Genomic DNA, 13,835 nt, shown 5'->3' on the forward strand with positions numbered 1-13,835 from the left:
TGTTATTTAATAGGGTTTCAAATTGTCATTAACTTACTGTGTGATGGCTTAGGAAATGCTTCAGGATCTGTTTTGTATCAAATACTTACCAAGCACCTATTTCATCCAGCCCCTGTCCTGTAGCAGGCAACTAGCTATGAATACAAAATGGTTTCTGCTCTCCGAGAACCCACAGTCAAAACAGAGACAAGGAACTAAAGTTGTAATTACAACACAGTGTAATAACAGCAATATTGAACGTAAGTATTTTATGGGACCACACATGAAGACCTAACTGGACTGAGAAATGTGGGTGGTATCAAGAAACTGCTTTTAATGACATCCATATGCATTGACACATACTGGGAGGGCTAACGGTTGGCAAAGTCATGGAATGGCGAGATCTCTCTGTAGTCCCACATGGCCTGTCTTCAGGACAGTACGTATGGCTCTTGTGGGAGTGTCTCTGCTCTAGGGGAATCACTCCCTTCTCTTGGCTTTACCAAGTACACATTTCTCTTGGGGCATTTCTCCCTCACAGGACCTGTGTAGTTCCTGGTATTTCCTTATTAAACCCCTAGTACTTAGCACAGTGTCTGGCTCAGAATAAAGGCTCAGCAAACCTTTGTTGAATGTGATTGTATTGAAATGACATTCCTTCGAGAGCCTGCCCAAAAGGTGCCATCCAGGTGGAACCAGTTGCGTTATGGAATTCAGGGCTTTAAGCTCCATATTTACGGATATGGATGAGCTAGAACTTATTTCAGGATGATAAACTAATGAGGAGATTTTAAAGTTCTGGGATCATTATTGAGACCCAAATCAGCCACTTACTAGGTGTGTGACTTGGAGCATGTCACATAATTTTTCTGAATCTAAATGGTTTCTCCAGCATAGTGGGTGAGGGTGTAAGTGTCCCCTTGGCAAAGTTTTTATGATGATCCATACAGTGAAATGACATATGTGAAGGTGGTGATTCATGTTAAAGTACTAAGACCAAGTGTTGTGGCTGTGGCTGAAGGTGAAGGGCCAATATTTGGAAGGGGCTTTAGAATTGCTGCGTGTAGCGACCAAGGTTTGATCCTGGACCTGTGGCAGAAAGTCCTGCAGAGGAAGACTTCAACAAGAGGAAGAGGGCTCTAATGGCCAGAGCTGTGCAGAGCTGGGTGAGTCTCCCGCTCTGCTCACCCAGGCCAGTAGAGAGTACAGAAGACACTCAAGGATGGGAGGCTACTTGGGCTGTGTCACTTTGGGGTCCCTGAAACTCCACCTTGATTTGTCCATCATTGTGTATTCCCTCTTTTCTCAGAAGGAATCACAGGTGGGAAGAACAGTGGGCAGCATTTTCCTTTGCCCAAAATATTCCCTGACAGTGTGCTTTGTTTCTTGTGAGGTGTTGTATCACTTGCAGCAATTACCAAGCACGTTTGTGATCCATCACAGAATCCGACAAAACATGGACATTCAGTTTGAGAGTCCCAGAATGCTAATTTGTAAACCTATCATATTTGTCACAGTGGTGAGAAATGGTGTTAAAATTGCTTTCAACATCTTAATTAGTGGTAGCCTTCTAGAGAAATGCAATACTTCCAGCTCATTTTTTTTCTTATTTCTTGATTTGTTTTTCAAGAAAAAGATGATTAAAATTTAAATCGTGAGGATCATCAAAAAGCAATATGAAGTTTAGGAAGCAAATGTGATTGGGGGGTGGGGTGACTTTCATTTGCTTTAGAATGCCAAACAGCCTCTTGTCCTGTGTCCTGTGTTTACATCTGACCTTTGGGCCTTGGGCTGAGAGGCCCTTTGGAGGAAGTGTGGAAGGCTCTGGTATGGTAGAGTAATAAGCCCCTTAGATCTGGTGGGAGACACTTCATTCTGAGATGTCTGAAAATAGTAGTACTAACTTTGATCATCACTATTTACAGGGCACTAACTATGCACTAGGCTCTTGGCTTTAGTAGACTGTATCTCTTCTTGTCTAATCCTCCTAACAACCCCAGGAGGTAAGTACCATTAGCATCCAGATGTCACAGATAAAGAAACAGAAGCTGCAAGAGGGAACATGACTTGCCATGATCACACAGCCAGCATTTCTAATTCTGAAATCTGCATTTGTAACAACTACTTCATCTTACTCTTGGAGTAAAGGCTCTGCACATCTTCACCAGGAAAGCAGGTGGTGATGGCTGTGCTCCTTACCTTTGTGTGGCCTCCAAGACATGGATGGCCTGGTGCTCACTGACCTTGGTCTCTTGCCGGGTCCCTGCGTTCCTCACCCACACCAGGTGGGCAGGGACCTGTGGTTGTGTGCTCCCCTACAGACCTCCATAACTCCTTTCAACTTAGAAGTGCATTTTAGATTCTGATTTGCTTGTTTGTCTAATCTCACAGAATTTTCTACAGAGCTCATGGACAAGAAAATAAAATTAATTTCCGTATTGTTGCAGGACCTCTCCCCATGGTTGGCACATTGCACCATAATATATATTTGATGAGGGAGGGAAGTCTGAGACTCGGCTTCTAAGTTTCTGTCGAGCAGCTGCTTTCCCCCCGGAGAGTATCCTCCCAACATGGGAGAGAAACACATGGAAAAAGCAAAATATTAAAAACATCTAGGAAAGAGGAAGCCCCTGTAACATCTCCATGGGGCCAAGGTTAGTTCTTTCCTGTGTCTGAAATATTTCACCCCTGGAAACAGTGCCAGAAGCACTGGAGTCTCTGTTCCCCATGACGCCCTTCCTCCCTCAGCGGCTCTGACCTCTGGCTGCACCATGGACAGCACGGAGCCTGCACTGAGAGAGTCCATTTAATTGGGCTGAGGCAGGACCCACAGGGGTGGCTTTTTATAAGTCCCCTCTAGTGTGCAGCATTATCTGTATCGGTGAATTTTTGTCTTTAAAACTTTTCATTGACTAATTATAACAGAATCAGTTAATTTTATTTCATCTCGCTTTTGAAAAAGGTGTCATATAAATTTAGGGAAAAAAATTTTGAATATGTAATTCCAAACAGTTGCAACAGTGGATTGAACAACATAAGAGAGCAATGCAATAAGAAAAAACTCAACCCAATGAATTAGGTTCATAATCTGAAATGCTGTACATGGTCATGAACTAAGAGGAGGTGTGCTAGGGTTAGGTACACATTTCAGCTCTGTCCATACAGCCAAGAGATCACAGGCAAGTAATTGAACCACTCTGCCCTTAATTTTCCTCCTCTATAATCAATATCACAATATTAACACAGTAGGAGTTAGTATAAAGATTAAATTTTAAATTGAGTATAGCGGCGGGTATCCATTAAGCATTAAATAAATAAATATTATACTTTTTTTCTATCCTGTGGAAAATGGGTTTATCTCCAATCTCAGTATTAACTTGGAAAATACACAATATAATTTGGCAAGACAGGAAACCTATAGATGAAATTAAGTAAAAACCAAAATAGTAAATACACCAAGGTCCAAATGGTAAAAATAAAAATTTCTCTTCCTTTGCCCTTCCGAGGAGGGAGAGCTCGCCTCCACTAGGGCCAGGGGAAAGCTGCTGGTGACGGTGGGGGTTCTCCGGAACCTGCAGAGGGGATGGGATCAGGCAGAGGTGATGCGGCGCAGAGTCAGTCCAGCGCTTGGAAATGGTGCAGCAGGACCGCCCGCTGTGGCGCAGGAACACGGTGGCGCTGCTCTGGCCACTGCCACATGGGAAGCAGCACACCCACTCTATTCCTCTCCTGGATTCTGCTCAGGAGTCGGATCTTCCCCACCAAGGGCTCATCCCAGTTGGCTGAGCGACATCAAGGGCCGCCAGCTCACCGAAGATTCATTCAGGCGGGGGCTCCTAATGGCCCTGAGCACTGCAAGAAAATGTGTGTGAGTGGAAGGCGGGGTGCCTACTCTTCTCCAAGGAGAAGCCAAATTTCTCAAGTGATTTCCAAGGGAGGCTGGAATTCTGAAAAGTTAAGAACCCACAGGTTAAAGGGCAATCTGCAAGATCATGCACCCCAAACCATCTCGGCTTTAGCAAGTGGAGCAACTAGCTAAAACTTTTGATAGCTTATTAGAAGAGAAAATATTCATAGGAAAATGTATTAAAAATGGAACTTAGAGTCAACCTTCGGAACTATCAGCAAATAAAAATGAAACCTTGGACAGCACTATATGAAAGAACAGGTGGAGCATGACAGATGGGTGACCATTTAATTTTTTGTGCAAACTAGGAAACTTCTGAGAGTGAAAAGAGACATTAAAAAGAAGTAAAATTTGATAACTTTGTTATCGATTACAAATTAGTTTCATTGTATTGTTGGAGCCACAAAATTGTTCTATCCAAAAGCAGTTTTAAAAATACATTTTTTCCCCAGAATAGAATCCATGTAAGTTAACATTAAAGCAAACTTGACAATTTTTTTTTTTTTTTAACATTTATTGTCTGGACATTTAAAAATAGCGTATGTTAAATACTTATTCTTGGCATCTATTTATGTAGTTTAATCAGTTTTTTAGCCATATCTGTCTCTAGTACCAAGTCACCATTATTTTTCTGAAGAGTGTATTTTCTTTCACTATGGGTTCTATATTTTCGTAAATTTTATTAATATACTAGCATACCTTGGAGATATTGTAGGTTTGGTTCCAGACCACTGCAATAAACAAATATCGTAATAAAGCAAGTTACACAAATTTTTTGATCATTTGAGCATATAAAAGTTATGTTTTCACTATACTGCAGTAAAGTAAGTATGAAGTAACATTATGTCTAAAAAACAATGTACATACCTTAATTAAAAAATACTTTATTGCTAAATTTGCTAATGATCATCTGAGCCTTCAGTGAGACAATCTTCTTGCTGGTGGAGGGTCTTGCCTCGATGTTGGTGGCTGCTGACTGATCAGGGTGGTGGTTTCTGAAGGTTGGGGCCCCGTGGCAATTTCTTAAAATAAGTCAGCAATGAAGTTTGCTGCATTGATTGACTTTTCCTTTCATGAAAGATTTTCCCATAGCATGCGATGCTATTTGATAGCATTTCACCAGTTGTAGAATCTCTTCCAAAATTGAAGTCTATCCTCTGAAATGCTGCCATTGCTTTATCAACTAAAGTTATGTAATATTCTAGGACATTTGTTGTTATTTCAACAATGTTCACACCATCTTCACCAGGAATAGATTTCAAGAAACCTCTTTCTTTGCTCATCCATAAGAAGCAACTCCTTATCTGTTAACGTTTTATCACGAGATTACAGCAATTCAGTAACATCTTCAGGCTCAACTTCTAATTCTAGTTTTTATGCTATTTCCACCATATCTGAAGTTACTTCCTCCACTGAAGTCTTGAACCCCTCAAAGTCATCCATGAGGGTTGGAGTCATCTTCTTCTAAACTCCTGTTAATGTTGGTATTTTGACCTCTTCCCCTGCATCACAAATGTTCTTAATGGCATCTAGAATGGTGAATCCCTTCTGGAAGTTTTCAATTTACTTTGCCCAGATTGATCAGAGGAATCACTATCTATGCCAGCTATAACTTTAAAAATATATATATTTCTTAAATAATAAGACTTGAAAGTCAAAATTACCCCTTGATCCATGGGCTGCAGAATGAATGTTTCAATAACAGACATGAAAACAGCATTAATCTTCTTGTACATCTCCAACAGAGCTCTTGAGTGACCAGATGCATTGTCAATGAGCAGTAATATTTTGAAAGGAATCTTTTTGTCTGAGCAGTAGGTCTCAACAGTGGGCTTAAAATATTCAGTAAACCATGCTGTAAACAGATGTGCTATCAACCAGGCTTTGTTGTCCCATTTATATGGCACAGGCAGAGCATATTTAGCATACTTCTTAACAGCTCTAGAATTTTTGTAATAATAAATGAACATTGGCTTCAACTTAAAGTCATGAACTGCATTAGCTCCTAACAAGAGTCAGCCTGTCCTTTGAAGCTTTGAAGCCAGGCATTGACTTCTCCTCTCTAGTTGTGATAGTCCTAGATGACATCTTCTTCCAATATAGGGCTGTTTCATCTACATTGAAAATTTGTTGTTGAGTGTAGCCACCGTCATCAATTATCTTACCTAGATCTTCTGGATACCTTGCTGCAGCTACTACATCAGCACTTGCTGCTTCAGCTTGCACTTTTATGTTTTGGAGACAACTTCTTTCCTGAAACCTCATGAATCAACCTCTGCTAGTTTCAAACTTCTCTTCTACAGCTTCCTCACCTCTCTCAGCCTCCATAGAGCTGAGGAGAATTAGGACCTTGCTCTGGATTAGGCTTTGGTTTAAGGGAATGTTGTGGCTGGTTTGATGCTTTATCTAGACTACCAAAGCTCTCTCCAAATCAGCAATAAAGCTGTTTGGCTTTCTTAACATTAGTTTGTTCGCTGGAGTAGTGCTTGTAAGTTCCTTGAAGAACTTCCTTTGCATTGACAGCTTGCCTTATTGCTGGGTGCAAGAAGGCCAGCTTTTGGCCTACCTTGGTTTTCAACATGACTTCCTCACTAAGCTTAATCATTTCTAGCTTTTGATTTAAAGTGAGTGATATGTGACTCTTCCTTTCACTTGAACACTTAGAAACCATAGTAGGGTTATTAATTGACCTAATTTCAATATTGTTATGTCTCAGTGAATAGAGAGGCCTGAGAAGAAGGAAAGAGATGGGGGAATGGCCTGGCAGTGGAGCAGTCAGAACATAGAACATTTATCAATTAACTTTGCCATCTTATACGGGCATGGTTCATGGTGCCCCAAAACAATTACAATAGTAACATCAAAGATCACTGATCACACATCACCATAAAAGATATAATAATGATAATAATAATAATAATTTTTAAAAAGTTTGAAATATTGTGAGAACTACAAAAATGTGACATAGAGACAGGAAGGTGAGCACATGCTGCTGGGAAAATGGTGCTGATAGACTTGCTTGACGCAGTGTTGCCACAAGCCTTCAACATATGAAAAACACAGTATCTTTGAAGCATGATAAAGCAAATAAAATGAGGTATGCCTGTACACAAAAATGCACAGATTCTAAGTGTACAGTTTGGTGAATTCTCACAAAATAAATATAACCTCATAACCAGCATTTAGATCAAGAAATAGAATACTACCAACACCCCAGAAACCTTAAGTTACCTTCTCACTCTTTCATCAGATTTAACTACTGCCCTAAATTCTAACACAGTAGACTATTTTTGCTCATTATGACCTTTATATAAATGCAATCATACAGTATGTACTCTTCTGCATCTGACGTCTTTCTCTTAGCATTGTGTTTGTAACACTGATCCAAGAAGTTGGGTGTAGTTGTGGTTGGTTTATTTTCATGACTGTATGATATAGGAATACATCACAATTTGCTTTTTTATCTATTCTACTTTAGGTGAATATTTGAGTTGTCTCCAGTTTTTGTCTGTTATGAGTGATGCTGCAATTGGCAGTCTTACATGTGTTTTGGGTACATTTATCTTGTGTATATAGATAAGGAACAGAATTGCTAGGAGTTAGAGTACGTGTGTTTTCAACCACAGTAGATTCTGCCAGATGGTGTTCCAAAATGATTGTGCCAGTTTAAATGTCCACTATCATGGTGGAAGTGTTCCAGTTGCTCGGAACTGTGGTCAACATTTAGTATTGTCTCTACTTTTCATTTTATCTACTGGTGGGTGTGTGGTGCTGTATCATTGTTTCAGCAACGATTTCTGAGTAACAAACTATATTGAAATGTGGAGGCTTAAAATAATAACCATTTTACTACATTGGACAATTACATGGCCAGCAATTTGTTCTGGGCTCAGCTGCTTTGTGTCTTTGCTCATCTTTCCACAGGTCACTCATGCTGCTGGAGTTATCTGGAGGCTAAATTGGTACTGGATAGTCCAACATGGCCACACTAACAGTTCTGACCTTTGGTGTGGGTCGTTGGGTCTGCCTTACTGTTCGTACGCTTTCTTATCCTCAAGGAGGCTAGCTTGGGCATGCTGGTGACAGCAGCATTCAAAGGAGGCACACAACATCACTTCTTTCAATTCTACAGGCCAAGGCAAATTGCAAGGGCATTCTATGTTCAAGAGCCTCTGGGATCTTGTGTGTAAACATGTTGTACTTGTGGAAATAAACATTACCTCTTTATGGGAGGAGAGGCAAATTCTCATTGCAAAGGGACATGCCTGCAAAGACGTAGGAAATTAATGAAGCTATTTTTGCAAACAATTAAACTACAATTTTTGTGATAATAATTGGCATTCTCTAGATCATTAATAGATTTTAGCACTGTTTTCACAAGTTCATGGCTACTGCATATGCCCTTTTGTGAAGTGCTTCTCCAAGTTTTTGCCCATTAAAGGTATGCATTATATATTTTGAACAGATATCCTTTGTTAGATATACCTATCAGTATAATTTTTATTCTGTGTGTTCTAGCCTTTCACTCCATCAACAGAGTCCTCTAATAAATGCAAATTCTCAATTTTAATATTATATTTATCAACTCTTTTTTTAAAAATATCACTTTTGTTCCCTATTTAAGAACTATTTTCCTACCAGAAAGTCATGAAGTTTTTTTAGGTTTTACTCTTAAAGTGTTATTGTTTTTCTTTTTATAAATAATAAATCATAAATCATAAATACTGTGAATGATCCACCTAAAATTGATTTTGTGTAAACTGTGAAGTAAGGGCCAAGATTCTTTTTTTCTATATGGTTGCCAATTGATTCAGTACAATGTATTGAAAATAATAATTTCTATACACTGCACTGGGGTGTAAACTTTGTCATATAGTAGGTGACTATATATGAGTGCATCTGTTTCTGGACCCTCTACTTTGTCCAGTTTATCAATTTGTCTATTATTGCACCACTATGACAAAGTCTTAATTTTTATATTTTTATAACGTCTTAATATTGCCAAGTCCTCCAGAATAATCCTTCTGCTCTTCAAGATTGCCTCTGTTATTCCTGGCATTTTGCATTTTCCTAAATATTTAGCATCAGCAAGTCAATTTCCTGAAAACAACCAGCTGGGATTTTGATTGAGATTGTATTGAGTAGAATAATTTGGGGAGAAATGACATCTTTGCAATATCAGGTCCTCTAGTCAGCAAACATGGCATATCTCTCCACTTATATTTTTCCTCTTTAATTTGTAATAATAATATTATATAGTCCTCAGTGTAAAGGAACCTCTTTTATGGCATTTACTCCTATTTGATTTTTTAATTGAATTTTGTATTGATATTACTGTAGACTGACATGCAGCTGTAAAAAAAATATTATACAGAGAGATCCTGTGTATAATTTACCAAGGTCCCCTCAAAGATAACATTTTGCAAAATTATATTATAATGCCACAACCGGGATACAATCTACAGTTTTACTTGTAGTCATTTCTGTGGGTGCGTGTATTAGTTCTCTACAATTTTATCATAATTATAGGTTTTTGTATCCGCCACCATAGACAAATACTAAACAGTTCTATTAACACAAGGATTTTTTTGTATTGCTCACCAATAACCTAACCCACCTTTCTCATGCACACCCTGCCCCTAAATCCTGGCAATAATTTATCTGTTCTTCATATCTAAAATGATGTTATTTCAAAAATGTAGACAAGTAAAATCACACAGTATGTAATATTTTTGAGTTAAATTTTTCCCACACAGAAAAATTCCATAAAAATGCATCTAATTATTGCATATGTCAGTAGTTCATTCCTTTTTGTTGCTGATTAGTATTTAATGGTATGCATGTAACACAGTTTGTTTAACCATTCACTTCTTTAAGGGTATCTTGACTATTTGCAATTATTGACTATTATGAATAAAACTGTTAAGAACATTTATGTATAGTTTTTTATGTGAGCATAAATTTTCATTTTATTTTATTTTATTCCTGAGTGCAATTGCTGAGTTGCATGTTTAATTTTTTAAGAAACTGTTCTTAAAGGAAAAGCTTTCAGCTTTTCCCCATTCAGGATGATATTGGCAGTGGGTTTGTCATATATGGCTTTAATTATGTTGAGATACTTTCCCTCTATACCTAACTTAGAGAGGGTCTTTGTGATGAATGAGTGCTGAACTTTATCAAATGCTTTTTCAGCATCTATAGAGATGATCATATGGTCCTTGTGTTTGAGTTTATTAATATGGTGTATCACATTTATTGATTTGCGTATGTTGAACCAACCTTGCATCCCTGGGATGAATCCCACTTGATCGTGATGAATAATTTTTCGTATGTGTTGCTGTATTCTGTTTGCTAGTATTTTAGTGAGGATTTTTGCATCTACATTCATCAAGGATATCGGCCTGTAGTTTTCTTTTTTGGTTATATCTTTACCTGGTTTTGGTATCAGGATGATGTTTGCTTCATAGAATGAGTTTGGGAGATTTGCGTCCGTTTCAATCTTTTGGAATAGTTTGTAAAGAATCGGTGTCAATTCCTCTTTGAATGTTTGGTAAAATTCTGCTGTGAATCCATCTGGTCCTGGGCTTTTCTTTGTTGGGAGCCTTCTGATAACAGCTTCAATCTCCTTTATTGTTATTGGTCTGTTCAGATTTTCTACGTCTTCACGGTTCAGTTTTGGGAGCTTGTGTGTGTCCAGAAATTTATCCATTTCCTCCAGATTTTCAAATTTGTTGGCGTACAGTTGTTTATAGTAGTCTCGAATGATTCCTTGTATTTCAGATGAATCAGTTGTAATATCGCCTTTTTCATTTCTAATTTTTGTTATTTGAGTCTTCTCTCTTCTTTTTTTTGTTAGCCATGCTAATGGTTTGTCAATTTTATTTATCTTTTCAAAAAACCAACTTTTTGATTCGTTGATCTTTTGAATTGTTTTTTGGTTTTCAATTTCATTCAGTTCTGCTCTGATCAAGGATGCCCACTCTCACCACTCCTATTCAACATAGTGTTGGAAGTACTAGCCAGAGCAATCAGAGAAGAGAAGGAAATAAAGGGCATCCAGATTGGAAAAGATGAAGTCAAACTGTCCCTGTTTGCAGATGACATGATCCTATATATCGAACAGCCTAAAACCTCTACAAAAAAACTATTGGAATTGATAAATGATTTCAGCACAGTAGCAGGATACAAAATCAACACACAAAAATCAGTAGCATTTATTTTCTCCAATAGTGAACATGCAGAAGGAGAAATCAAGAAAGCCTGCCCATTTACAATAGCCACCAAAAAAATAAAATACTTAGGAATTGAGTTAACCAAGGATGTGAAAAATCTCTATAATGAGAACTACAAACCACTGCTGAGAGAAATTAGAGAGGATACAAGAAGATGGAAAGATATTCCATGCTCTTGGATTGGAAGAATCAACATAGTGAAAATGTCCATACTACCCAAAGTGATATACAAATTCAATGCAATCCCCATCAAAATTCCAAAGACATTTTTCTCAGAAATGGAAAAAACTATTCAGACATTTATATGGAACAATAAAAGACCACGAATAGCCAAAGCAATGCTCAGCAAAAAAAATAAAGCTGGAGGCATAACACTACCTGACTTTAAGCTATACTACAAAGCTATAATAACCAAAACAGTATGGTACTGGCATAAAAACAGACACACTGACCAATGGAATAGAATAGAGAATCCAGAAATCAACCCACACACTTACTGCCATCTGATCTTTGACAAAGGCACCAAACCTATTCACTGGGGAAGGGACTGCCTCTTCAGCAAGTGGTGCTGGGATAACTGGATATCGATATGCAGGAGAATGAAACTAGATCCATACCTCTCACTGTATACTAAAATCAACTCAAAATGGATTAAGGATTTAAATATACACCCTGAGACAATAAAACTTCTTAAAGAAAACATAGGGGAAACACTTCAGGAAATAGGACTGGGCACAGACTTCATGAATACGACCCCAAAAGCACGGGCAACCAAAGGAAAAATAAACAAATGGGATTATATCAAACTAAAAAGCTTCTGCACGGCAAAAGAAACAATTAAAAGAGTTAAAAGACAACCAACAGAGTGGGAGAAAATATTTGCAAAATATACATCTGACAAAGGATTAATATCCAGAATATATAAGGAACTCAAACAACTTTACAAGAAGAAAACAAGCAACCCAATTAAAAAATGGGCAAAAGAGCTAAGTAGGCATTTCTCTAAGGAAGATATACAAATGGCCAACAGACATATGAAAAAATGCTCAACATCACTCAGCATCCGGGAAATGCAAATCAAAACCACATTGAGATACCATCTAACCCCAGTTAGGATGGCTAAAATCCAAAAGACTATGAACGATAAATGCTGGCGAGGCTGCGGAGAAAAAGGAACTCTCATACATTGTTGGTGGGACTGCAAAATGGTGCAGCCTCTATGGAAAATGGTATGGAGGTTCCTTAAACAATTGCAAATAGATCTACCATACGACCCAGCCATCCCACTGTTGGGAATATACCCAGAGGAATGGAAATCATCAAGTCGAAGGTATACCTGTTCCCCAATGTTCATCGCAGCACTCTTTACAATAGCCAAGAGTTGGAACCAGCCCAAATGCCCATCATCAGATGAGTGGATACGGAAAATGTGGTACATCTACACAATGGAATACTACTCAGCTATAAAAACGAATGAAATACTGCCATTTGCAACAACATGGATGGACCTTGAGAGAATTATATTAAGTGAAACAAGTCAGGCACAGAAAGAGAAATACCACATGTTCTCACTTATTGGAGGGAGCTAAAAATTAATATATAAATTCACACACACACATACACACATACACACACAAACCGGGGGGCGGGGAGGAAGAAGATATAACAACCACAATTATTTGAAGTTGATACAACAAACAAACAGAAAGGACATTGTTGGGGGGGAGGGGGGGAGGGAGAAGGGAGGGAGGTTTTGGTGATGGGGAGCATTAATCAGCTACATTGTATATCGACAAAATAAAATTTAAAAAAATAAAAAAATTAAAATTGAAAAAAAAAAAAATAAATAAAAAATAAATAAAAAAAAAAAAAGAAACTGACTAAATATTTTTCAGAATGATGGCATCATGTTGCGTTCCCAATAGGTATGTCTGAGGGATCTAGTTTCTCTCCTTTCTCACCAGTATGTGGGCTTGTTAATTTTTTTTTTAATTTTAGCCACTCTGATATGTTTGTAGTGATGTCTCATTGTTGTTTTAATTTTCATTTATTTGGTAGCTAATTATGCTAAACGTCATTTCAGGGGCTTATCTGCCATCTATTTATCCTCTTTAGTGAAATTTCTGTTCATGTCTTTTGCTCATTTTCTGTTTTTTTTTTTTAACCTGTTAAATTTTTAGAGTTCCTTATATATTCTAGGTTTTAGTCTTTTTGAATATATGTCTTATAAATATTTTCATCTAGGTCATAGCTTGTCTTTTCATCCTCTTTACATGAGCTTTTGGACAGCAAAAGTTTGGTGTTTTTAATATTAATGATGTCCAATTTATCAAATTTTTCTTCTTTATTTATCTTGGAAAATTGTACTATTTTACATAGATTATTTAATCCATTTATACTTAATATAAACACTGATATATTTGGTTTTTAATCTATCATCTTACTATTCGTTTTCTATATTACCTACCTTTTTATGTTCCTGTTTGTGTGTTTCTTCTCTCTCTATATATATAGCCACTTATGTATATATATTCATGTGTGTGTGTTTGTGTGTGTGCATGTGTGTGTGTGGCTCAAACAAGAAAATTTATTTTATCACAGTCCTGGATGCTGGAACTCCAAGGTCAGGACACCAGTATGGTTAGGATCTGGAAGGATCCTTTCCTGACTTGCAGACAGCCACCTTCTTGCTGTATTATCACATGGCCTTTCCTCTG

This window comes from Cynocephalus volans, chromosome 1 (assembly GCF_027409185.1).
Source record: "Cynocephalus volans isolate mCynVol1 chromosome 1, mCynVol1.pri, whole genome shotgun sequence".
NCBI classification, from domain to species: Eukaryota; Metazoa; Chordata; class Mammalia; order Dermoptera; family Cynocephalidae; genus Cynocephalus; species Cynocephalus volans.